Genomic DNA, 26,942 nt, shown 5'->3' with positions numbered 1-26,942 from the left:
AAGATAAGTTATTGTTCTTCCTGCATCTAGTTGGTCTTTAATCACTAGAAGAAGGGTTTTCAAGGTAAATATTTGCAAGACTCATTACAGAAAGACATTTCAAAAATGACTTCTTCAAAACTCTAAAGAGTTTTTTATACAAATCAGGGATGAAGATTGGGATATTTCTTTTTTTACCTTAGACTGATGTCAGCTAAGTAAATAGAATGCACTCTCAGAGTAGCTGCTTTCCATCTTTTTTATTGCATTAAATGTGATTCCATGAAATGCAAATGTACAGTATGCTCTGAAAGCTCAGAGAGTGTATTTGGCTGCTGAGTATCTAGAAGGCAAACTACAAACCAAAACTATGCAAAACAGCTATGTCTAACAAAAAAATCTGTGAGATGTCATCAGGTAAACAACTCCAGGACCACAGATATGTAGAGCTTGTTTTACTGAGCTGTTTATTGATGTGACAGAAAAGAGGAAGTTTCGTAGACTGAGCTCACAAAGGAGTAATGAAATTACCTGACTCAAAATAGTGTAAAACAACAAAAAGTTGTTGGAAATACTTTGGTAACAAATTGTCCTTTTTCACTGAGGAACACATATAACTCTTAGTCCTTCAGAAGCTGTCAATTACCAGGTTTTTATTACATACCTGTTTCCACATCTGTTTCCTTGACAAATCCTGCTAGACATATTTGGATGTGTAATATAGCTGATATGAACTTAATTTTGATCCATTTTTCAGTGTTCTTCTAGACTGAAAGTAGACCCGTATAGCTACATGGCAATTCAAGAAGTACAGAGAACATACAGACTTTTTAGCCACTTGTCCTGTCTACTACTGCTGTAGTTCTTCTGCAAAGAAAAACATGCAAGGAAAATGTCATCATTGCTAGACGGCCCTTCTCTATGACCGTTCTGGACAACACTTTCAGCATCATGGACTCTTACTAGGAAAATCATGAGTTCATTAATTCACCATGAGTTGTGTGAGAATTGTAATCCCCACACGAGCACCTCCATAAATAAAAAAAATAATAAAAATATCTGTTGCTGTTTTGAATGAAAAGAGAGTAAGCAACCTCAACACGCTAAAACTGCAGCACAGGTAATAGCGTGGTTTACAGTATAAAAAGATCAGTCCACACATTGTCACAACCCTAATTTCACCATAATCCACCATCGCTGAAGTATCTGCATAACTCTAGGAAATAAGCAGCTGAGAATTGTTATAGATTTCAGTCTGAATTCTTGTTATTCAGATGCAAGAACTAACTAACTTCCAAAGGAAATTAAATTGATGTTTGATGCTTTTCAACTGCATTTTGATAACACTGTGGAAAGATTAGATCTTTGTGTTTTTGCCTGAGTGACTTGAAATGTTCAAGTTGTTACCAAGCAGTAGCGGTAACAAAAAATATTATGCCTCAAGTATTGTAACATAGAGAATCTGATTTTATACCATCGGAATGATAGACATTCTTGGTTATGTTAGCACTAGTTCTCAAGTGATGAAAACTTCCAAGTTTGTATCTTGTAATCTTTACTTAGATGAGTCAAATCAGTATACTGAGAAAGAGAGGATCACACCTATATCTTCATTTTATTATTTTAACATCACTTAGGGTTGAAAGCTCTGTGATTTTTTTAATAGTGTAATTAGTGTCCCAAGTAGAAATGCTATTTATTTACCTTCAGAGGACACTCTATATATAGTGGATGAAAAATATTTGATCTAATAAGAAGTCAGCTAGAGATTCATGCCTTTTACAAGTGTGCCACGTCATAAATTGAGTCTCACAGATGCTAAAGTTTTCTCTAGATTTTACGATTTCAGAAACAAATTTATTGTTCTACCTTCTTACTATTTGCCAACAAAAGAGTAAAAAAAAATTAAATATATTTCTTGGATAAGAGTGTGATACAGATACCATTTCAACTGTCTGTGCAGTCCATTGTGATATAGCTAAAAGTGATTTTCACTGACCAGACAATGTGTCTTCAACTCCCTGCGCTGGGAATTTTATGTCAAAAAGACCATAGTCCTTTGAAGATATCTCAAGATCTGCCACGCAGGATACATTTTACAGCTTTTTTACTTGAGATACTTCTCAAAATTTCTCTTGTGTATTGCATTTCTTTCCCTTCTTTTGCTGGCATTACCTCAGGAAATCAAGATAATTAAAAAAAAAAAAATATTTTAAAACAATAAAAGGTGCTTTTAAATAGAGTAAGATTTTTGCTTCTTTCCATGCTACATTTTAAATTTCTAAGACAATTGGTACTTGTTATTTACTAATTAAAACACTTTTTTAGTTATCTTTTGATTTGATTTCTCCAACAATGTAATCTGAAACATTTTACAGGCTCATGAAAAAAGGTTTGAATGACAGCTAGTAAACAGTAGAGTTCCTTGCAAGTGCAAGGTCCTGCACCTGGGGAGGAAGAATGCTAGGCACCAGTATAGGGTAAGGGCGGACCTGCTGGGAGCTCGGAGGAGAAGGATCTGGGGGTGGTGGTAGACAGTAAATTATCCATGGCCCAGCAATGTGCCCTTGTTGCCAAAAAGGCCAATGGAATCCTGGGCTGCATAGGGAAGAGTGTGGCCAGTAGGTCGAGGGAGGTCATTCTCCCCCTCTACTCTGCACTGGTGAGGCCACAACTGGAATACTGTGTCCAGTTTTGGGCTCCCCAGTTCAAGAGGGACAGGGAACTGCTGGAGCAAGTCCAGCGAAGGGCAAATAAGACGATTAAGGGCTTGGAGCATCTGCCTTATGAGGAAAGGCTGGGAGAGCTGGGACTCTTTAGCCTGGAGAAGAGAAGGCTGAGGGGAGACCTTATTATGGCGTACAAGTATCTAAAGGGTGGGTTGAAGGAGGATGGAGCCAGGCTCTTTTCTATGGTTCCCAGTGACAGGACGAGGGGTAATGGGCACAAGTTAGAACACAGGGAGTTCCGTTCAAATACACGGAAAAACTTCTTTACGGTGAGGGTGACAGAGCACTGGACCAGGCTGCCCAGGGAGGTTGTGGAGTCCCCTTCTCTGGAGATTTTCAAGACCCGCCTGGATGCAGTCCTGAGTAATGTGCTCTGGGCAATCCTGCTTTAGCAGGGGAGTTGGACTAGATGATCTCTAGAGGTCCCTTCCAACTCTGAAAATTCCGTGATTCCGTGATTCCACTGTATTCAGAACATACTGATGGGACACATAATATAATTCCATAATGTTATATGGTCATGGTTGATGTGATGCAATGTGATTGCCAAAAATAAATTTGGAATTATCTTTGGTCCAGAGCAGATCGATGTCCTTTCTTTAATTTCATTTCTGATCTTGTTCAGACCTCCTAGAATTCAGGAGCTCTATTTCCAGAACAGGGGATGAAACTGAACGATTCTTTCTGAGGACAATGCATAGTGCCTTCAAAGCTCGTACGATTTCCTTACCCTTGATATCTGTAGGCTGATGAAGTGCTTGGGTCTGGCACGGACTTTCAGTCATCATAAGAGAAGTCTCAGGAGCCATATGTGGCATTACTACACTAAGGACTGGTGTATGCTGTTGATTTTGGTTTCTATAGCTGGACCTCCTGGATCTGTGGTCATACTCCAAAAATTGGTTCAGTGTAGAGATGATGTCAACAAAATTTCTCCACCTTGAAAAAATGCATTATTAACTTAAATGTGCTTGCCTGAGATCATTTTAAGTTAACACGGCAGTAAAACTGGCAATTTTAACTGCTACAGCTGAACTATGGTCTCTCTTTGAACCTGAACTGCTGGAGCAAATAAGTTGCTTCGCAGACGTCCATCACATTGAGTACTGTTCATTTGTTGTACAGAGTCATCGCAGGTGTTAGAGAGTTTCAAGGCCCAGTCAAAAATCGAGATAACTCGTCTGACTGCTATATCAGACTGAGTTTATTTTCTTGGATTAGTAAGCTGAGTTAGAAAAACATTCTTTTTTTTTGCTACAGACGTGTCCTTTCTCTGTTTTCCTAAGTGGAGCTATTTTCAAAGGTTTATGGAGTTCAGAAAAAAGTTTGAATGTGTAAACAACAAAACCTTTTTAAAAAGACAGTGAAAAATAAAACCCTGCAGCTGCTGCAGTGCAGGATGTTATGAATCTAATGAGCCTGAATGGGTTAGCTCTTGAAAAGCTGCAGTCTATCATGCAGTTTTTCGGGCACACCTGGTGACCGACATTTTGGCAGGATTTGAGCTGTGGTTCAGTGACAGCAGATGGTATGTCTTAATAATCAAGTGACATTAAAGTCTCTGGATTTTCCTTTCCTTTTTTTTTTTTTTATATATATTCAAACATCTCATAAAGAGTTTCTGAAGAATGAAAAATATTGAAAATGTCATAATCAGCTGGAATTCTTAGAAAACATACAATAAGCGTGTTATAATATCAATTTAGTACTTAGAATACCTTATTTACATGCTAAAAATGTTCAAGGGTTTGAAATGTTTTTATGTTGAGACACTATCTGTAAAAAAGGTGCTGCATATAGGTACTGTGAATTTTATGGTTTCAAACATAACACAGCACACAATAACTAAAGAATTCATACATCTTTTGCCATGGATAAAGCCGGTTATATTACTTAGTCACTTCATTCACTTCTACTACTGTAGTATTAGGGTGCTGTGCATTCTTGAGCTGTCATAGAATTTTTTGCAGAACTTATCCCTTCCAGTAAAATTGCTATCCAGCATTTTGGATTTTGTTTCTTTTTTCTATAGAGGTTTTGGGGGTGATTGGGTGATTTTTCCTTCCCTTCCCTTCCCTTCCCTTCCCTTCCCTTCCCTTCCCTTCCCTTCCCTTCCCTTCCCTTCCCTTCCCTTCCCTTCCCTTCCCTTCCCTTCCCTTCCCTTCCCTTCCCTTCCCTTCCCTTCCCTTCCCTTCCCTTCCCTTCCCTTCCCTTCCCTTCCCTTCCCTTCCCTTCCCTTCCCTTCCCTTCCCTTCCCTTCCCCCAGTGTGATGGAGTGTCATCATTCTGAATTTCCAGACAGGCTGTAAGAATAGTTTTAGAAGGCATGACTTTCCAAAATCTTGTCACTCAAAATGCCACAAATTCTGTAATACCATACTCACAGAATTTGGCGTCTTTCCAGTGCATTATAGAATTCAACACTTTAGAGAAGGAAATAAGCGTTCTGTAGCAGCAAGACATCTGACACGATAGGTTTTCTTTGTCTACTGGGAGATTCCTGTAAATTTTTTTTCTTTTACATATGATTATGCTGTTGACAAGGCAGTGGCAGTTACAAACGCTGTAGTAACCCACTGCATTCTCCCTTGGGAAGTCAAGGAATTTCTATTTGAAGAGCACATGCCTGTGAAACAACCAAATGTCTCCCGCTGTGATTTGTATCTGCCACCTCATGGTGGAGTTGCTTCTCCCAAGGGCACACGCAGCCCTGGGAGCTACTGCTGTCATCTCAGTGGAGACTGCTGATGAGGGGTAGCAGTCTGGCTTGTGCCTGGTTGAATTCACTGACAGCACTAAGCCTATACTATCCAGCTTGCAAGCCATACATTGCAAAATTACAGGAGATACTGACCTATCTTTTCCTACAAGGGCTTCTCTTTTTTTGCCTTTAAAGATAATGCCTTTACTGCAGATATACCTAGTTTTTTAGCTTTCTTCTCTTAGGTATTCCCTTATTTCCCTTATTTTCTTCTGGAGGTATCTAGGACTTAAAGTATGAATAACTAAGCATAATGGGGTTTTGCTCTAGAAATCTTGATGGTTTCATCACCTTCTACAAACTGACACAGAGTGAGAACCTGTAATATTTATTTTCCCAAGAATTCTGCTTCAAAGACAAAGGGAGATACTTTATTATCTTTTTCTCTCTTCTCTTCTAAACTGGAATAAACTTGGTGGCAGAGGTGATGAAGGCAAGTGAGTTAATGAAATAAACCTGTTTATTTCTGGGTTGCTAGAAGTGCTAATTTATTACTTATTAATATTAATTCTGTATGGATTTGCTATAACTCCATATACTGTAACTAATGGAGCTGAATTATTATTAAAAGAAATTTTAAATGCTTTCATCCCATCTAATTTGTAGAATGAATAATTTTTTACTGTTCATAGATATTACAGCTCACGTTCGTTGCACCTAGCTATACCATTTTCCTAACATAAAAATTATGACAATGTCTGCCTTGTGCTACTTCTTTAGTCAGGATAGACATCAGAGCTCTTGATTGTCCTTTAGTTCATCTAAGATCTTTATTGCCATGCCGCAGCTGCTTGTCTTTTTCCATGTGCTTTTCCAAAGTAACATGGAATAAATCTAAATATGTCACTTTTCTGTATATGTATCCTTTTTATTCCCATTATAATCAACATTTTACATATGTGCACAGAGCAGTAGAGGGCTGCAAATTATATGTGCATGCACTTAGACTGGCCAAGGGTCTGGGGTTTCTTCTGCTTTTGCCATGAATGATGCTACCTTTTGGAACCCCTGTGGTGTTGCCTTTCATGATGCAGCCCAGGGTTGCTCTATAGCCATACATCTGGAACAGAGGACATTTGGCTTTCGGTGTTTGGTTAAAACCTTGAAACCTTGTGATTTTTTTAGGTGAGTTTAACTTCTGGAGCGTCTGTCCAAACTTAGTCGAAGTTAGTTTCAGAGGTATAAAACTGAAAAAAAATAAATATCAAGCATGTGAACTAACCTACTGAATCCTATGTCCTTTATGAATTCAAAAGAAAAAGACGGTAGCGTTCTTTACTGTAGAAAGAAAATAAAGTCATAGAAACATAGAATCATAGAATTGCTGAGGTTGGAAGGGACCTTTCAGACCACCAAGTCCAACCATTAACCTACCCTGACAAAGCCACTTCTAAACCATGTCCCTAAGTACCATATCTACCCTTTTTCAAAACAACTCCAGGGATGGTGAATCCACCACATCCCTGGGCAGCCTATTCCAATGTTTAATAACCCTTTCAGTGAAAAAGTGTTTCCTAATACCCAATCTAAACCTCATCTGACATAACTTGAACCCATTTCCTCTCTTCCTATCGCTTGTCACCAGGGAGAAGAGGTCAGCCCCCACCTCTCTACAACCTCCTTTCAGGTAGTTGTAGAGGGTGACAAGGCCTCCCCTCAGCCTCCTCTTCTCCAGGCTGAACAACCCCAGTTCCCTCAGTTGTTCCTCATAAGATTTGTCCTCCAGACCCCTCACCAGCTTTGTAGCCCTTCTCTGGATACGCTCCAACACCTCAATGTCTTGTAGTGAGGGACCCAAAACTGAACACAGTACTTGAGGTGGGGCCTCACCAGTGCCGAGTACAGGGGGATGATCACTTCCCTCATCCTGCTCACCACACTATTCCTGATACAGGCCAGGATGCTGTTGGCCTTCTTGGCCACCTGGGCACACTGCTGGCTCATATTTAGCCGGCTGTCCACCAACACCCCCAGGTCCTTTTCTGCTGGGCAGCTTTCAAGCCACTCTGCCCCAATCCTGTAGTGCTGCATGGGATTGTTGTGACCCAAGTGCAGGACCGGGCACTTGGCCTTGTTGAACCTCATACCATTGGCCTCAGCCCATCGGTCATTGGCTGATCAGCCCAAGTCATTAGAACCTGGTAAAAAATTGGTTTTGATACATAAAATGATGTGGTTACCTGTGATATAAGAATACTACGTTCAGATCTAGAAATTATTTTACAGGCTTCGGTTGCACTCTTCATGTATTTGCTATAACCAGAAGAGTTAAACGTAGTAAAAGATTCTCCAGTATTGAAAGTTGTCTCATGTTTTTTGGAAACTGGATCTTGAAGGATGGAAGCCAAAAATTTCTCAATTTCTCTGTTCAGAAATTTGTAAACAAATGGAGTAATGATTCATTTCTTTATTAGACACATAGGAAATATGGATTTTTTTTATTTTTAAAGGCTCACACGACCTTTTTTTTAGCTTCCTTCTCTTCAGATCTATGCTCTTTTTCTTTGTGTTTATTAATGTGAACAAAATTGACCAGAAAAGGGTGAAAACAGAACACTGGAACTTGAGAAGGCCTCAGCCTCCAAACATGCTTTCATATGAAAACATAATTTTTATAATTCTATATTATAGAATATATTGTGCCCTATTATTCCGTATGCCAAGCCACACCGGATGGTGATGGCTGTTAAGAAAAATAAAAATACATATTGATTTAGTGACAGCTGACAAGATAGTTACTATTGAAGGCAAAGCTTTGATTTCGGGAACTAGTATTCCACCTGTTAAGGAGCTAATATTCTTCGCTTATGATTAACTTACTTCAACATAAATAAATAAATATATTTGCATTTCCCATTGTACTATATAGTCTAAATTTTTAAGTGGAACATACACAATACCGAGCCACTTTGGGCTGGATGAATTCTATATTGAGATTTTTTTAATAAAGCTATCAAAGTTTGATATTAAACATATTCAAAGTGATTTAGGCATGCATCCTAAATTTTTAAATTAATCAAATTTTTAAATTGGGTGCAACAAAAAGCCTCCAGAGGACTGAAGGCTGATTTTAGATTTGAAATTATGTGTGCATTTTCATACTTACTATTGGGCCTGCAACACAATCTTGTTTTCCCTGTAGGGTTTTGACCTATGAGGGCTTGTCTACCTCTTGATCTGGAGCAGTCTTTGATGCTCTTTACAGGGTACATGGTCCTTGGAGTGAAAATCTTGTAAAAGTATGATTCTGGTTGCTTCATCTTACAGTGAAGAGATACCATAAAATCCCAGTAGTTTCTAGGATATAGCAGTTGCTTGTAAATGAAAAATACAGTATATTAGAAATACTGAATACTGATTCATCTTTCTATTTCATTTGAATAGGGTGTTACCTATCAATTTATAATACAGTATCTTTGAAACCACTCAAAAAAAAAAAAAAAACAAACTCAAAAAAAAAAGAAAGATACTGTGAAAATTCCATGTTCATTTAAAGGAGAAATATATGAAATGTTTGATTTTTTCTCTAGGTGTCTACTAGACTTGTGTAAATTAAGGAATTGTATCTATTGAGAGCTGTGGAATCACAATTATGTATTTATTTTATAATAAAGACAAGACGTATCAGAGATCTTAGAATTCCTTAGGTAAATTCAACTATTGAAAGACTGTACAAGTCTCTTTATTTTATACAAAACATTTAATCTCTTCTAATTAGTCTCCCATTCCCAGTAAATATGAATTCATTAGCCTGCATTATTTACTCAAATGTCTCCCCTAATCACTAAACGGAGATGGTGACAGTCATAAGAACACAGGCTTTGCCAGCCCCAGGCCATAATGGGATTCATCTTCACAGTGGCAACTCCATTGAGACTACTTACATTATTAGAATTTGTGCTCCAGTACCACTGAGCTATGAAACTAGTGGAGAAATACTGGTGTATAGGTGTATACAAATCTTTCTTACCTCTACAGTGTTATTTATCCCTTCATTTGTTGTGTTACTCTCTAGCAGGTAGTGTTCCAGTATAGGAGAGGCTTCCATTACGTCAAATTCTGCACAAAGGCAGAAGAATTAGTCTCCTCCCAAACAAGGGAGATCAGAAGGTACAAACAGGGCAATATTAGAAAACAGAATGGCTTTGGTTAGCATGAAATGTAGTGCCTTCTGTGCAGCAGCTCATCAATTTTGTTTAAGGCATCACAGCAGCAAAAGTTCTAAAGAAGAGGTTGAAGGAAAAGTAGCATTTTCAGGGTATTTGCAGCATGAGAGATGGCACGAGATATGTTCTGTTGGTAAGTGTCCTGCTTTGACCTAGAAGTAGCCTGGATAATCCAGTAAATCTTTTTTGTCTTTAACTTTCTTCTAATGTTCTTTTGCATTTTCTATTGAATGCATTTCTATCTAAATGACTTTCTAACGGAATACTGTTTAGGATTCTTGCACAATTTAATTAACAGCAATAAAATAAGATTGCCACAATTACTATATTTTCATCATTTAGTTTAATCCACCACTTTTTTTTTCAAATGTACAAAGATTTCCTTCCTTTGATTTTTTTATTTTCCAAACTGCTAGCAGAACCCGTGTAAAATCACACCCCAGAAAACATGGAGAGGAAAACAAAAGCCAAAATGTCTGTTGAGCCCTGTAGGTCATGGAGAGATGTCTTTATTGACATATTCATATACTGAGACTTTATTTGCCAGCCTTAATTCATTTACAAGGAAATAAAATGTGAAACTTCAGTAGTTTCTTGTAGATGAGGTCTGTTTGTTCAAGAACACTATTACACTATTGATGAAGCTGTGCATTTGCTTAATGAAGGATAAGAAATTTAAACCAGACATACAACAACATTCTTCTGTCTTTTATCAAGGTGGGTGTCCGTGGCTCTTTGAACTTTGAGCTTTCAGAAATAACAACACTGGTAAGGCAGTTGTAATGTGCAGCTCTTTGTGAGATTTCAGTCCTGATTGCTGTAAAGTTATCAAGGAAAAGAGCAGTAAAAAGACAGTTTAAAAATCAAACAAAGCTGTGGTGTTAGAATACCTGCTATTTATTATCTCCCTTGTATGCAAAGACATAGAACCCTGCTTCTTGCTGTGTGGAAACATAAATATTAGCCTGTAGGGTCTTTACATTGCTGATGAAGCAGATACTGCATTGTCTCCTCTCAGCAGTATATCGAATCACATGAGCAGAATTTCATTTGCAGTTGATAACAATTTGACTTTTTTGATCTGCTTTGGGTTCTGAGTCTCCATGAGCGAAGTAGATATGGGTGATCTAATAGTGATACAATTGGAAACATGCAGTCCTTATGCTCAGCCTCAGCTCTCATTTTAAACTGGAACCAAATGTGACCTAAACTTATCTTGGAAGCTGTTGGTTATTTTGAAAGAATCTGTTTCATTTTTTTTAGGATAGCAGCTCAATTTGCAAATAAAAGTAGAAATCCCATGAAAAATTATAATTATCAGGGATATGTGTTCCAAGTTTGAAGACATTGAAGAAGTTGATGTGCATCCAAAACAGATCAGAATGCTTCCTCCCTTTAGACTTCTTCATCACTAGCATGAAAATAGATTTTATTTCCCACGTCCACTCTTGGGCAAAGATTACTGGGAAAGCTGCATCAAATACTTATCTCTTAAGTTCAGGAATCTATTTGCAATAAAGCCTAATTTCAGCAGCCATAATCTACGGTCCAAGAAACCTCGAAAAAAGGAGCAACAAAATCACTTGAGAAAAGTTTGTTCTTTCATATAGCAAATTAAAGGCTAGCTTTTTTATGAACTTTCCCAAAGTTTTGCTGTTCCACATTTTATAATAACTTAATTGTTGGATTGGCAATCACTTTTTTAGATTAAAAAGGTAAAGAACACAGGTCTTCATATCATGAGCCACTTTGTAATATTTTGCACTGTGACATATTTCACCTGTGAAGATACTGATAATTATTTCATCTTTCTGACAGATAACATCCTCACCTGAAAATACTGCAAAAAAAAAAAATCTGAAACGATACATTCTGTTTGGCAAAGTATTCTATTTTATGACAATTTTCCTAAACATCAGTAAATTTTTGCAAGCAAAATATTTTGTTATCTGCCCAAGCATTAGTTAATTACTGGACAGTTACCCAATTGGCAGAAAAGTCACTGCCTCCTTAATCAATTATAGTTTATTTTTAAGTATTAAGATAATTCAGACAATTTAATTTTACTTTTTTAGTATTAGAATAATAATTTAACTTTTTAGCAGAAATAAAGGTTTATGAGGAAGTACAGTATATACTTTCTAGTTTCTTAATCAAAACTATATTACATTTTCTCTTAAAACAACAGAGTAGTGTGGCAAACCCCCTTGTCCTAACAATTTTAGCATCTAATTTGTATATGAATATTTTTTTCTTCAACTTGTTTCTATTTCCCTCACAAAGAACTCTTGAAATAAAGCTGCTTTGTAAGACTGACCCTGGGCCTTGGGATCCCTGACTGATCTGGCTGGGGAATATCTATATTTTCCATACTAATAAGATTTGGCTTTCTTGCTTGGGTTCTGACTATAGACAAACACATCAGTTAATCAAGGTTCCAGTCAAAAGTTCATTGGAAGTCTGCTGCAACTATACCAAGAAAAACAGAGATTTATGGGAAAGTTTAGTCAAGAGGTTTGGTATAATGTTATAGGTGTAATAAACTAATTCACAAACCACAAAATGCTATATCTAGTGAAATTACATAGCATTAATGGGCTTGACTTGGGAACTTTAGAATAAATTCAACACATGGTCTGCCTGTCATGGTTTGTTTTAGCACTGCTTAGACTGGAAGTTACTCATGGTGATAATACTCGTGGTTGTCTAATGGAGTAAACTTAGAACATATCTTAATTAAATTTCGGCAGAAAAAAGCTACAGCACAATCTTTGAGGAGACTAAGCAAATTTAACACTTTTAAAGCAAAATGAAAGTTCTGATGGAATAGTCCAAAACATTCAAATATGGACTCGTGTTTTCTAGACTGATGATTGGCTTTGCAGCTGGCTGGAATGGACATGCAGTTGATACTGTACCCAGCTCAAGTGTTGCACCGGTTATTTTTCAATGCTGTCCTGCAAGGAAATAAAAATAATTACTTGTGCCTTGCAGTCGTATCAAGAAGTTGTTGCACCAAAACAATGCATAGTATTTCAGTATTCACTAGTGAATGAAACATCTATCTATTTTTGAAGAAACATTCAATCTACACCTATGTTTCATTATTACAGTTAATTGACAAAAATCAGCATTATATTCAGTTACAAGTCCAAATAACATTGAGAAACATGATTTTTTTCTTACTTTGTCAAACTCAAAAAATGTGAGTCAACGAACAATTTTTTTTGAGCAGAAATATCAAAGGACATTTTAAGCTATGTTTTTAAAGGCAATATACTAAAGTAATTCTAGCAAACCCATTTGAAGTCTGACACTTTTGAAAAAAATACTGAAAAAAAATCTGGTGCAAAAAAGAAAAAGAAAAAGAAAAAGAAAAAGAAAAAGAAAAAGAAAAAGAAAAAGAAAGAGAAAGAGAAAGAGAAAAAGAAAAAGAAAAAGAAAAAGAAAAAGAAAAAGAAAAAGAAAAAGAAAAAGAAAAAGAAAAAGAAAAAGAAAAAGAAAAAGAAAAAGAAAAAGAAAAAGAAAAAGAAAAAGAAAAAGAAAAAAGAATCTTTTATTCTCCTATTGTAGGTTGCCATAACAGAATATCATAGAATTAATGATGCTAAACTTACTATTAAGTAAGAGTGTTCTGAAGTGGAGAAGGTTTACTCTAGAGATCAGTGTATTCTCCCAAAATTTGACCAGAACCTACAATACGTTTTCAGTGTGTCAGACCTATGAGAGAATTAAATTAATGTAGAGACATTAATGTAGTACTGTTTTAGTACAAAAAAAATCACAAAACAGGCAGAGCTTAAATGTTAATAGGAAAGTGCTAGAGGAAAATAATAGGGTAGAAAAAATAAATTACTTTGGTTTAATTATTTAAACAAAATAAAATCTTTTAAAACTTAATTCTTATCATGTATCTGCAGTAGTAAATAGTTCAGAATATGTGTCTATTTAAAAGGTTAATATTCAAAACGCACATTGACATTCACTCAGACAATGTGTAGAATACTGAAGAGGTGTTTCTTTTCACAACTGTTTTGACACAACAAATTAGGTAGTTAAATATATCTATGCAGTTATGTAGAGCTGCTTTTATTACCAAACTTGCATTGCTTCCAAAAGATTCTAGATTTCACGTCAGTTATGTGGGGTTTTTTTCACAAGCGAGAAGGATCACAATCTCAGTGTAACAGAATGAAGCTGCAGATCCTAAAGATTAAATTATGGCATTTTTACATTGTATCTGATGAGAGCGTTTCTAGTCCATGGAGATTGCTCTGTGTCATAGAAACACAGCTGAAAGAAAAGTTAGGAACTGAATCCAAATACATCAAATTCCAGTTCAGTACTCTCAAATCCAAAATCATCTTTCTCCTATTGGGCTGTGTTTCATTTTTTAGTTTAAGTTACTTTATTTGCACATAGTAATACAGATATCCCATTTCTAGAAAGATCTAGACTTGAAAATTTTATGTGAGAATTTAATTAATTTGGAGAGAGCTTCATTAATTTGAATTACAAAACACTAAAGATACCACAAAAGTCAGAGCAGGAGATTCACTATCTGTTGACTTACAAGCCTCCTACCTTACCTAAATGTGGTCCTGTTTCTCTCTGACATCTACAAATTTCATCTCACATCTTGATGTTGCAAACATTTAAACCCTCATTTAATTTCATTTTAATAAGAGAAGTTCACTGCCCCAAAAGTACTCTAGTTATGATTAAATGTAAACATGAATTTACATTTTCAGGATGAGATATCAAGACAAGATAGTGCCTGTTACTTACTAAAAAAAGGAAGTTGTTTTTTTTTTTTTTTTTCAAAAATAGGCAGCCTAATAATAAGTCAGACAATCACACTCTTTTATCATGTTATCTGTGTACTTTATATTGGATGTAAAATATTCCTAAACTAGTACAGTGCAAGCTAAGACTAAAACGAGTTACAAATAGATCTGTAGTTTTGTGATGCATAGCTATGGGGTAAAGCTAAAAATGAACAAAAACAGAATAAAACTTCAAATTTATTGTTAATTGGTAAGTTAACAGGACTTTGTATTGATAAGATTCAGGGCCAGATGCACAAAAGTAAAATTATATTGCATTAACCTCGAATACTCCCTGTGGTTCGTAATTGGCAAATCCTTTGTGATGTCTGCATTCTCCCTTCAAATGAGATATGTCATTGTAGATATTTCAGTCCACATTTTGTCTGCTGGTGCAAATTAGCATTGAATCATCCAAGCAATATTGTTTATATAAACTGAAGATCTGACATTAACTTTTAGCTCCTGAACTGAGCACAAATTTGACAACATATTTGTAGTGCAGATGGACATGAAAGATAAAAAGGGAATATTTTTTTTGCTTCCAGTGTCACACTATATGGCTATGGTGCACAAATGAAAATAAAATTTTCTTTCATTTAAAATTCTACTTCAGTAAATATATTGTGAAGAAAAATCATAAAAAGCCCAGTTCTCTGAGATATCACTCTCATGCAAGTCTGACTTAAAAATAACATGAAGGCTTGTTGAAGAACTTCATATATATATATATATATTTTAATATATATATATCACGATGTAATACTATGGTTTTGGTGTTGTTTTTGGTTGAGGGTTTTTTGGTGTTTTTTCCCAAATCTTAGTCTGGATCAAGAGGACCAAATGGCAGGTTATTTTCTTTAGCTGTAGTAGCGCTTTCTTGTAGATGCCACAGATGAGGCTGTAGGGTAATCTCTGAGTTTTTCACTGCACTATTATCTCAGTAACGGGTACTCAACAATGTACAATTCCTCCTTATTTTCCCTTTTCTTTTTTGGAGTTTGGAGAAAAGCAACAAGTAGTAACAAGGATTCATTTAAGCAGGGAACTCGTACTCCATGTCACACATTTCTGATCTCTTCTAGGTGCACTGGAGTTATCAAAACTGAAGATCAGCCTTTACTTAGTCATTCTTCACCAGTTCTGTTCCCTGATATTTCCTGGTCAGCAAGGATGATCAGAGTCTTTGCACACAAGGACCTGTGGTTCAGATTCCCCAGAACAATGTGATTCAGCTCTGCTAATGTTGATGTCCTCTCCATTGTCATGTCCTCCAGGTCCAAATGAATTATTGGATTTATGACAAAAAAACTGAGGTCCACACTAACTTATTGGACATTTGTTTAGCTCATCAAACATCGGAGACATCCAGAAACCAAAAGAAAACAAACAAACAAGCAAACAAACAAACAAACTTGTTTCTGATCAGATTTATGCTAGAAAAAAAGAATTATTTGTTACAGAAAGAACAGTAATTCACAGCTGTGCAACGAAGAAAAGAATATGGGCTATTACAGGTCTTATTATTAGTAGTACTTATTAGGAAAGCACTTCAAGGCTGATGAAGAATGGAACTACATTATGCTAGGCAATAGAAGATAAATTCCTTCTACACCATATTCATCACAAATTAACAAGAATTACACACCGTGTGGGACATTCTTAATAGAGCCAAGATAAAACAATGGTAGAAAGAATGACGTAGTCTCCCATTTGTGTTTTTTTTTTTTAAGATGTACTTGTTAATGAAAGCTAAAATTCATGGAAAGAGGAGGGAAGGTGTAGAGTAGGGTTGTGGTTATGAAATAGACAAAAAGAAAGTCCAGTGGAGTAAAAAAGAAATGGAGACATTGTAGATGGTGAGGAAGAGAGTTTGTAGCAAGCAGCTCCAAGCCCGGATTAGAGGATGCCTTTCAGAACTGCAGGAACAGGGAGTCTCTGACTGCCCAGCCAATGTTAGAGCTGCTCCTTATGCAGCAGCTCCTCATACAGACCTGAGAGTAGTCTGTACCAACATCCGCAATAGCAAAAGATAGTACTGAAAACTGTCAACTGTGTGATGTGATACCATAGGCATATTTGTGTCTTTCAAAAGAACTGTGTTGTAGAAGTGAATAAAATATGTCATTTATTCCTTCTCTAGTTTACTATGTTGGGTACGCACTTTCAGTTTGAAAGACTCTCAGAAAAACAGTGTTGGAATTATTGTACCATGCTACAAGATTTAAAACTGCGTATTAGGTACTGCATGCAAACAATGTTTTCTCTAATAAATACAAATTAGAAGTAGACACTTTGTAGTAAATCTAATAAATCAACTGAACGACACAGCAACTGACATGTCTTAGAGTCATTATGTGTAGTTGGCTAATGGTGTATTTATTCTTGTGCTATTGGATCACCCTCAGGGATAATTCCAGTAAGTTTTGAATCTCCAGAAGGAGGTAAATTATTATTTTTTAAAGAACACTAACTAATTACTTTTATTTAAATTCATTTCTAAAGCAATCAGTCTGTCCTGAGGTCTCCTTGCATTTTCAAGAAGTGATGAATTTGATGTTCTGTGATGCCTTGAATTTCCCCCTTGAGCCAAGAAAGGTGATGAGAAAAGGAAATGAAGCCCCCAAATCCAGAGTTCATGAAACACGCAGTATTAGAAACATATGTGGCATGCACAAAGAGGATCTCAGCCAGTGCCCTCTGGTTGTGCATGAGTATAAATGACTAAAATTCTTGTTCTTGGGGAAAAGAATCAACTTAATGTACTCAAAGCATAGAAGACTTCTCCATAAGTGTGGCACATAGCAGATACTGGGATTCTATTGCCTGACATACAGTGATTCCCAGAAAAAGAATATAGACACAGTATAAAACTATAGTCTTTTAATGCCAACTAGTAACAAGCTAAACAGGTCAGTACGTACTCCAAAGGACTTTTTTCACATTTTCCAAATAGCTCTCCATTTTATCTATGGATTTGCAGACTTACCTTTAAAATATTTTCCCCATTGCTTATCCAAAATTTCCAAATTTTCTAAAAGGAATTGATCTAATGGGGAACTTGGCCATTTATGAACTCATTTTTACTGGGAAATGGACAAACAAACTAAAAAAAAAAAAAACTACTAAAAAAACTTTTTGTTTTTAGAGAAGAAACGAAAAAGAAAACAGATCTATACCTTCTGAAGATGTTTCACAAAAGTAGGTTCCCAAGAAACATTTAGAAAAAAATCATTAGGACCCTGACATTAAGCTTCAGAATTACTGGTTTCTGTTAATTAGTTTCCTTCAGTTGCTGGCTTCAGAGTGTTTTATTGGAAATGTGTGATTTTAATTAAGACACGCGACCTTTCTGTAGATTTTTTTTTTGAAGCTAAGCAGCAAAATTTGCAATAAGTGGACCACATGTTCCAAATTGATTTGAGGATCTCTTTACTTTTGAAAGTTATTTTCCTTCCTCTTCATAAAGGCTAACAAATTCATCTTGAAATTAAATGATCATGAGAAGACGACAATTTAATAAAACAGGCCGCTGTAATTTTATTGGCATAAATTTGTTATTCAGTAAAATATGGAGCTTATTCTAAAAAGCCTATTGCTTTCTGTTCAGTTGTGTTGTTCAAGTGACCACCTTGTCCATCTTTCTCTAGGCAATTTAAACAGTGTGATGTAAAAGCCTGTGTTATTGGAACACTTGAGCTCAGTGGAGTTGGTAGAGCTTTTGTTTCTGGGTTTTGGTGTGAGGGTTGGAATGTAACGATCAGCTGGAGGAACACTGAAATAGGTAAAATAACCTTTTCTATTTTCTTGAACAAAAAGACAAGTAAGCAAGGAATTAATATGGACAAAAAAACTTCCAACCTGGATTGCAAAGATGAATCAAAGCCTTTACCATTTGAAAGAAATAAAATTCCCCCGTGACCTGGAAAATAAAGCTGATAAAAACAGGAGTGGAATCAGGTTTTTTAAAGGAAATGTTCTTTGGACATTAAGAAGGTAAACAGTGTGATTGTTAGAAACTACGTGGAGGTGGCAAAATGTCCGAAGGTACAAGAAAAAATATTTACCATTAATTTCTCCTAGTCCTCTTTGATAATAAGTGCATAAACCAATACTTGATAAGAATCGTTTTGGAGTCTTTAAATTATTAGCATATAGAGAATTAAGTTGGCAAAAAATCACCCTATAAAGCAGCATGTAGTTCTTAACTTCTAACAACATGCCTCAGTAATGGTGCTTGATGACTGCAGGGCTAGATAAATAAGAAGTAATTATTCATAATAATGTTGGGCCAGATGGTCACTTGAGAAAGTTATGCTGATAGAGAGTTTGGCCCACAAATTTGGTTTTGCTCTTGTTGATGCATGGAATTATTCTGTTGCTGAAATATTTCTTTGTGACTCCCACAGTGCTAGCCTTTTGATACTCTTTTTTCAGCAGACTGAAAATTTGATACTCTATGGTGATGACTGGGATTTTTAAAGACTGAGAGGAGTTGGCTGCTTATTTAAAGCCAGTGGTACTTGGAGACATGCCTTTCTTAGGCTCCTATTAGCTTCCCCTTGTCGTGCAATGAAACGTTGTGTCAAGATTCCTTATGTCATCTGATCCAGGAAGGACAGATTTATGTTAGACTAATATATCAACTTGTCTGGGATAAAGGCAGTTAATGGAACTGCACTTTCATTCTTGTAGTCAGCTCACATGCCACTTGGTCAGATGTCTTTAGGACAAGCTTACAGACCTGTGGATTTTGGGTAACTTTGCATCAAGACACTAAGTCTTCTCTGTTTATTGGTATTTTGAATAATTCATGTTTGGTTTTGAGTAATGCTACATATAGAATATATGGATGGATTCAGAACTGTTTTGAAGCTGAGTCCAGAAATTAGAAGTGCAATGAGGAAGGAACTTATACATTACACTTTGGTTGGGATAAGAAACATCAGACACCATTAAGTTCCTCTAGCCCAAACTTAATGAAAATCCCTAGTTCTTGGACAAATTTTAATTTTGAAAAAGGCTTCAAAAGAAGTACATTTCACTAGTTTGGGGTGGGTTTTTTTTCATCTCTATGAATGAAATTTTCTGACTTTTTCCTATGTTGGGCAGAAAAGCCTTGTCTATTGAAAGATCAGATAACTGCAGTACATAAAACATATTTCTACTTAAATTAGGAAAGATAAGTCTGAAATTTTATCAGCACATTAAGACCAGCAAAAAATATTCCAGGCTAATTACCACTGCAATACCTCATATATATTTAAAATTTGGTTCACTTTAGTGATGCAGAACTGTGGAGGTGAATTCCTATTCTGATATACCCGACAGTTTGCAACTGCAAATGGAGAAAAATAATTTAAGATCATGTAATGTAAAATCACTGTTCAGTAGACTGCATATCTCTGGGAACTAAGGAAATCACCACTGAAAATAACCTTCAACAAATGTGACATGACAGAGATTTACATATTTGAAACACATCTTCTGTTCTTTCTCTACAGTCTCACTTAAACACACTATAACAATATTAATATAATTTATTTTAAATGTCTAACTAACCCTGACTTTTTCTATTTCCAGTATATTTCCCTGTACTACCAAATACCAAACAACACATTAGAAGCCTGATTCACTCATTTGTAGGTGATCTATGATGGAATTTATAAGTCTTTACATTTTTTTTCTCAATAAGCACTGTAAACAACTCAATTTTTTTTAATAAGCTTCACAGAAAATATATTCAGGTTTGATTTATTTTATGAAGATTTTGCAGAAACAAAACAGACCTAGGAAGTACAGTTAAAAGGAGGAATTTATACAAGAATAACCAAATCATCACTTTTTCACACCACTCTAATTTCTTGTTTAATAAAGAAGTGAAATTACCACAGAATGGGTTGTTCTAACTTGTATTTCTCTTTTCAGATCAGTTCACTAGATTTTCTACTGATACATAATCCTCTAATGATGAGGAGAAAAATCTCACTGCAGTGTTTATTATTTATCCAACGACAGACTGATGCCAGACCTCTTTATCTTGTGTTACTTTCCCTTCCATTTCCAGACAAAGAATCCAGGTGTAACTTGGATGCCAATGTTTCATAGAAGACAACTGCCATAAAATGAAGACTCATAGTATATTTATGCTGCTTCTGCAGAGACAGCAGTTTTTATACACCTACTTTGAATATTTTGCCCAGGCTGCTTCCTTGGTGAAATAAGGGCTGTGGTTCTCTGGTTCTGATTTTAAGGAGAGGCTGGACCATTGTATTTGAGTATATCGAGCTGGATTGCTGCACAACGTTTAGAATTCTTTTTTTAGTTCTTAAAGTCTAGTCCCAAGGCAACAAGTTTTCTTCAGAAATTAAGAAAACTTAAGAATGTGTTTGAATTGAGGAAGAAATTAATGTTATTATCATTCAAAAAATTAAATTATAGGGAGGTCCTCTTCACTCCGGTATTTTGTGAGAAGCAACTGACTGGACCAGTGGTATTTCAGTTCATGCTATGAGACAACTGATATCACTGAAGTGTGTATAAGAGCTCAGAAAGATGCTAGGATATAATACCATAAGTTAAGAGGCATATTTGGGGATTTTTCTCTAAATTTAATTTGTCTGCCAAACAGAAGCAGTTTGCCCTCTGACACAGTGAAGGGAACTTATATGCTTCTCAGCATGTCCATACGTTCTTAATGGGGAGAGAAAACTCTCTAAAGAATGACTCTTAAACAGTGAGTTATTCCAACGATCTATATCTAAATCAGACTCATTCCTGATTTGTCCTAATAGCAGGAGCCAAACAAACTTAAGATTCTTGAGAGGGAAAGGGAAAGGGAAAGGGAAAGGGAAAGGGAAAGAGAAAGGGAAAGGGAAAGGGAAAGGGAAAGGGAAAGGGAAAGGGACAAGGAAGAGATGGTAAACACAAAGTCACACCTGGAATGACTGAGAGATACTAAGCATGGGAACCTTAAAAGTGCATTTTTTTCATTCCTGTTCTTATTTATGCTGAATTCAGTGATATCAGATGCTAGACAGATGCATCTCTATTTGGCTATAAAGTTGTAATCAGAGCACAGACTGAGATTCTTCTTATCCTCTCCTTCAAACATTGTCTTCAAGTTTCCCAAGTCCGATGATGCTGTGTCATTCTCCTAAGCAAAGAAGCAGAAGATATCTGTAAGAGGGCAGCTTGTAAATTCCCAAGGAATTGCTGGGCATCATAATATTACCAAGGAATTAGTGTAACTTCACTTCGCACCCAATCAGATGCTTTTTATTTTGAGAGCTGGCTTCATACTAGCCTTAGGGAATCACAGATGTCAGGACTGTGCTACAGTATAGCTTTCCTGCCTTTCAAAACAGTGTCCTGTGCTAATCTGTCTGGCACATCTGGTAACTTTCAAAAGCAGAAGTAAAAAGGCAATTCTATGTAGCAAAAAGTGTGAGAAAGAAATTCAGAAGCACCATCCTTCTTTTTACAGACATAGAAAATTACTAGAGTACAGTTGGTATTTTTCATTCTTGAGAACATACAGCAGCTTAATTTCACCAAGGCTAATTGATTTTCACAGCTGGTGCATGAAAGGCTAAAGATTATATGGAATTTGAAAAGGACCCTCGTCTAGCCCCTGAAGATCCTGGTATCTGTGGATTCAACAGAACTGGAGATATTAATACATCCAAGAATAAATTCAGGTCACTGGAATGTTTAAGACATTTATTGATCTGTCCTTGCTGCAGGTAGTTACAAGAAACCACAACCTTTCTCTTAAGAGAATCTCACATATTTCTCATATATTTACTTTCATTATGATACCAAAAGGGTGAATAGGTTTTTGTCACATGTGACATAACTGTCTACAGAATGCGACATCTTACTGAACAAGCATGTTTTGTTGTACATTAGAGGTGAAACAGATAATACAGCTGAGACAAGTCTGCTATAGCTGATCCATCATCAAGGGGAGGGTTTGTCTGAAAAAAGAAAAGAGCTTTCCACTGTGGAAGGGATTAATCAAGCACTGCTGTAAAAGTCATTCTTTCATAGCACCTAATCTTGTTCGGTATATCACATTTCTTCATGTGTGGTCAGTCTTCCTTACCACTGATAAACAAATCAGTGGGATACACACATTAAGAATGTCGGAGTTTAAGCATGTACCCCAATCTCTTATTGTATACTAAAGAGTTTTTTTGATTACGTCTAGTTCTTAAAACCAATTCTCTCTTGATCCATTTGTTATCAGCTTTCTATTTGACACGTTGATTTATATAAAAAGGAAGAGCAAATCTCAAACTGCCACAATGTTTCCAGCTTGTAGCTATGCCATGGCTTGGCTTGGAGAACATCTTTTAGCAACATCTCATTCGCTTTACTTGACTCACTAGTAAATAACTCATACCTAATCTTGCCCTTTCCTCCTTGGTAATTCATTAGTATGTTTCAACATGTAATATTTCCTCCATTGAACTTTACTTCCCACAACCATTTAATATATTAATTAATACACATATTTTGTGCAAACATCTAAGTCAAGTAAGTGCATATAGTTGTTACAGACTGCTTACTGAAACCAAGCATAATGGTAATTGATGATTTTGGGTGACAGTAGATTCTGAAAGACTAGTCAAGAGGACTTTTGTCTGAAAGACACTGCTATACCAGTACAGAAAAAAACTCCCAGCACCATAGGTTAATGTCTGAAGGCAGTGAGAGACTTCTATGTGATGTGATATTTGTATTTAGGTATTTTGAGATGGTAAAGATACAAGCTGTCCTGTGAGTCTAGGAGCGGTTTACAATACAAAATGCATAAAACTGTAAACTGTAATGGGTAAAGCAAATGAGATCCGAAAAAAAATTCACATTTTGACATTCAACAAATCACTACCAAGAGATAAATTAGAGGAAGGGTGTCAACATTTAGACAATAGTTTATAAAACATCCAGTAAACAAAATGTACTAGTTATTTTGTCATTGAAATGCAGCATGAATTGGCCATGCATGCTGAGCTGCTATCCACATGTTTTGCCTAAGAGTGACAGAAATTCAGATACTCTTTTACCAACAACATTTTTTGGTTGGTTTTTATTTTTTCACATTGTAGGCAAATATGGCTAAACCTCTCCTATGAGGCCCTCCATGGCTGACTTCTCTTTGTCTTAGACAAACAATCAGATGCATTTTGACGGTGGCCATGTCAGGAATTTTGAGCACAAGATTAAAATTTAGCCTGGATTACACCTCCTGGGATCCTGCCTGAGTGTGTGTGAGATTAGCTCTGGGCCTTTTGGAGAGTCATCAGGACCAGTACTACAGGGTGTTCCAGATGAAATTGAGGAGAATAATGGTAATACCTAAGTTACAATTTACAATAAAAATTACTTTAGGGAATTTTACTTGAGGAAATTAGTGTTGGGAATTTGACTTGAGGGAATTTGTTCTGATCATTTGGTTGGCACCTTTGTAAAAAGGAATACTGTCTTCAGCTGGTGGTCTGCGAAGTTCACCTGACTCACATCAAGTTTGATCCCTAGTAAAGAGCAGTAACACGCATCATATCAGGGATTGCAAAAAGTTTATATCCTGTTGCTATGGGAGATGAGGGGAAAGTCTCAGAAACTCATTTAGATTAAAGGAGGGAGGATAGAGAGGGAGGAATCTTGTTATCAGGGATATAGTTTTTGTATCGGCAAATAAATGAAAAGGTTTCTTCTTTCCCTGAGACAGTGGCAGGGAGAGAGGCTGGGAAAACATCCATATGCAAAACAGCAGTGAAGTAACATTTTTTTTAACAAGGCTGAATTGGGTGGGAAAGGTGAATCTGAGATTGCAAACATTTTGAGACTATAAGCCTTGGAATAACAAATGACTGACTTCCTCTTCTCAACAAAGCCATGCTTTTCTCTCACGCTCCATTTCCTTGCAGCTAATAAACTCTAATGAAATACCAGTGCCTTTATATTTCTGTGTTGTACAGATGTCCTTTTTCACTTTGACTCCTCTTGTGGCTAATTTGTCTCTCTGATTATATGATTATAGGAATGTTACACTCTCACTTGTTTCATCACTTTCATTTTTCTCTCTCTCTCTGTCTATGATGAGAACATTTTTTTTTAATTGACACCTAAGAAGAGATATCACAGAGACAGTATAAAAGAGGGTTAGAGGGTTTTAGACTTCGTCTCAATTAAAATGTCAGTCAGACAAGTTAATCGCAAGCACACAAAATGAAAGACTATTTACCCTTTGAGGCCTAATAAATAGTTTTACACTTTTGATTCCTTCCTCCCTCCGCCTCCTAAAGAGACTGTAGTTAGAGGCGCTTCCTTGAAAGCAGATGATGGCTGTCTAATGACACAATTTCTCCTATTAGGCTAATCCATGTACACCACGTAGATACAGGAAGATAACAAAGCCAACTGAAAGAAAAATCCATCTAGCATCTCTTTAATATACAGAGAGGGAAAAGATGACCTGTAATAGACACTTTCTGTCATTAGATTTGATGCCACCAACACTGGCAGTCTTGCGGCTGTAGCTAGCGGGGCAGCTGAGTTTGGCAATACATAATCTCAAACGCATGCAAACATCTATGTAGAAATGTGAATGTTGATACTCACTTCAAAGGAGTTTGGTTAGGAGACGTAAACTGAACAGCGTCAGTATAACTAAGACAGGCCTCTTCAACGCTACAAATCTGAAATAGGCTGTTTTGCGAAAGATCTTGACACAAGTTATGCACATTCTGTGCATGAAGGGTAAAGGTCAGAGTGTATCACGGAAGTGGCACTGATAGAGCCAGATGGAAACCAATGTAAAGATAGCTGGATCTAAATTCAAGTTTGGTTACACCTGGAAAATTTTCATTTGAAGCCATTCTTACTTAGTGAATCGATGTACCATGTAAGATTCCTCAGCCTTCTGGGAGCTAAAAAAGATATCAAGAACAGTTGTGTAATCATAATAAAGATCACAAACTGTCCAAACTGATTTTTGTTTTGTATTTTCTTTTTGGATTTTTTATGATATATAAAGGAAAATGTTGCATGATACTATGACATATTTTTAAATTGCTTGCACTACTTTTTACTTGACTGGCTAAAACCCCTGTTTTTCAATCAGTGGTGCCTGCATTAGCCTACTATGCTATTAGGACATGGACAAAAATCTTCATTTTCTTTCTCAGCACTACAACTACTCCAAATTTGGCTCTGTTTCATTTGCTTAGACTCAGAGGCAAAGTTTATGCTACGTTGAAAGAGCAATTCCAGAGCAACCATAATCCGAGGACACTCTTTCTCTTTCCCATATTACATCAACATGTTTATATCACAAGTATCCTGTGGATGGCCTGTGTAAGTGTGCCTGGCAATTCATGAAGAAGTTGGAAATCTCAAGTGTGGGGTTCCACAGGCTCTAAGGAATAGCCTTTGGCTATGTTCCAGCTGTATCAGAAGCCATACTCACAGATTTGCAATGCAAAAGGAACTGTGAGTTTAAAGTGGTCTACCATTAAAAAAAGTCTAAAGGGTAGTAATTCTGGGGAAATTTCTAACTCCTATGGCATAAATGGTTTAGAATCTCATGCACTGAGGTCAATATGGAAGAGGTTTCAGAGAAGAAAAAAAAAAAAAAGGATTGGTCATTTTGTGTACCAGCACTGCCATTTGGCAAAAATGGAAAAGTAGGACCTGAAGGACAGTGGTCAGAAAGTTCCTATGACATATTTTCCAAGTTGGTGGTTAGCTTTCTTGAATCTCTTACTATGTGTAAGAGCATAGAATATGCTGATGCTGAAGCTAAAAAAAAACCATTAGAAACAGGAAGGTTTACCTAGCTTCCAAAGGGAGTGAAATTCCTCCAACATGCCTTCCTCAACTTTGTATATGTTAAATGACATCTAAGTACTTCTTTTCAGCTCATCGCAACTGACGGGTCAGCGGAATTACAAATCTTCACTGAATTCAAACCACCTAGTTTTCATGAAAGGGAGAGAGGTGTTATTGATTTCATATAACTGTAGCTCACATGTAGACATCTATATTGTAGCTATTTAGTCATCCTAACCTCCCTTTATAACCATAGAAAATAGGGAGACAAGTTGACACATTAGGGGATACCACTCATATCAATTACATTCCAAAAGTGCAAAATTCTCTTATGGATTATAGGAGTTGTCTTGATGCTTCACTCAAATATCAAAATTGTGGTTCTTTGCAATTCGGGATTTTCCATTTTCTTCCTTCACCAGTGACCTGGGAATACTAAACACCCTCAGTTGTTCTTTCCCAGTTTCAATTTAAAGATCATTCACTAACTCAGGCGAATCGGGAAGTCAAAGAAAACAGCTTTATTACAGTTTCAAATGCATATTTCCCCTACACTCCATGTGTCTAATAGCACCCAAACTGTGTTCAGGACAGTAAAGATTCTCATATTTACTATTTACTAGGGAAGGAAGAGAACCACCTC

Source organism: Vanellus vanellus (assembly GCF_965231255.1).
Source record: "Vanellus vanellus genome assembly, chromosome: 6".
NCBI classification, from domain to species: domain Eukaryota; kingdom Metazoa; phylum Chordata; class Aves; order Charadriiformes; family Charadriidae; genus Vanellus; species Vanellus vanellus.
This window is presented reverse-complemented; position numbering follows the sequence as displayed.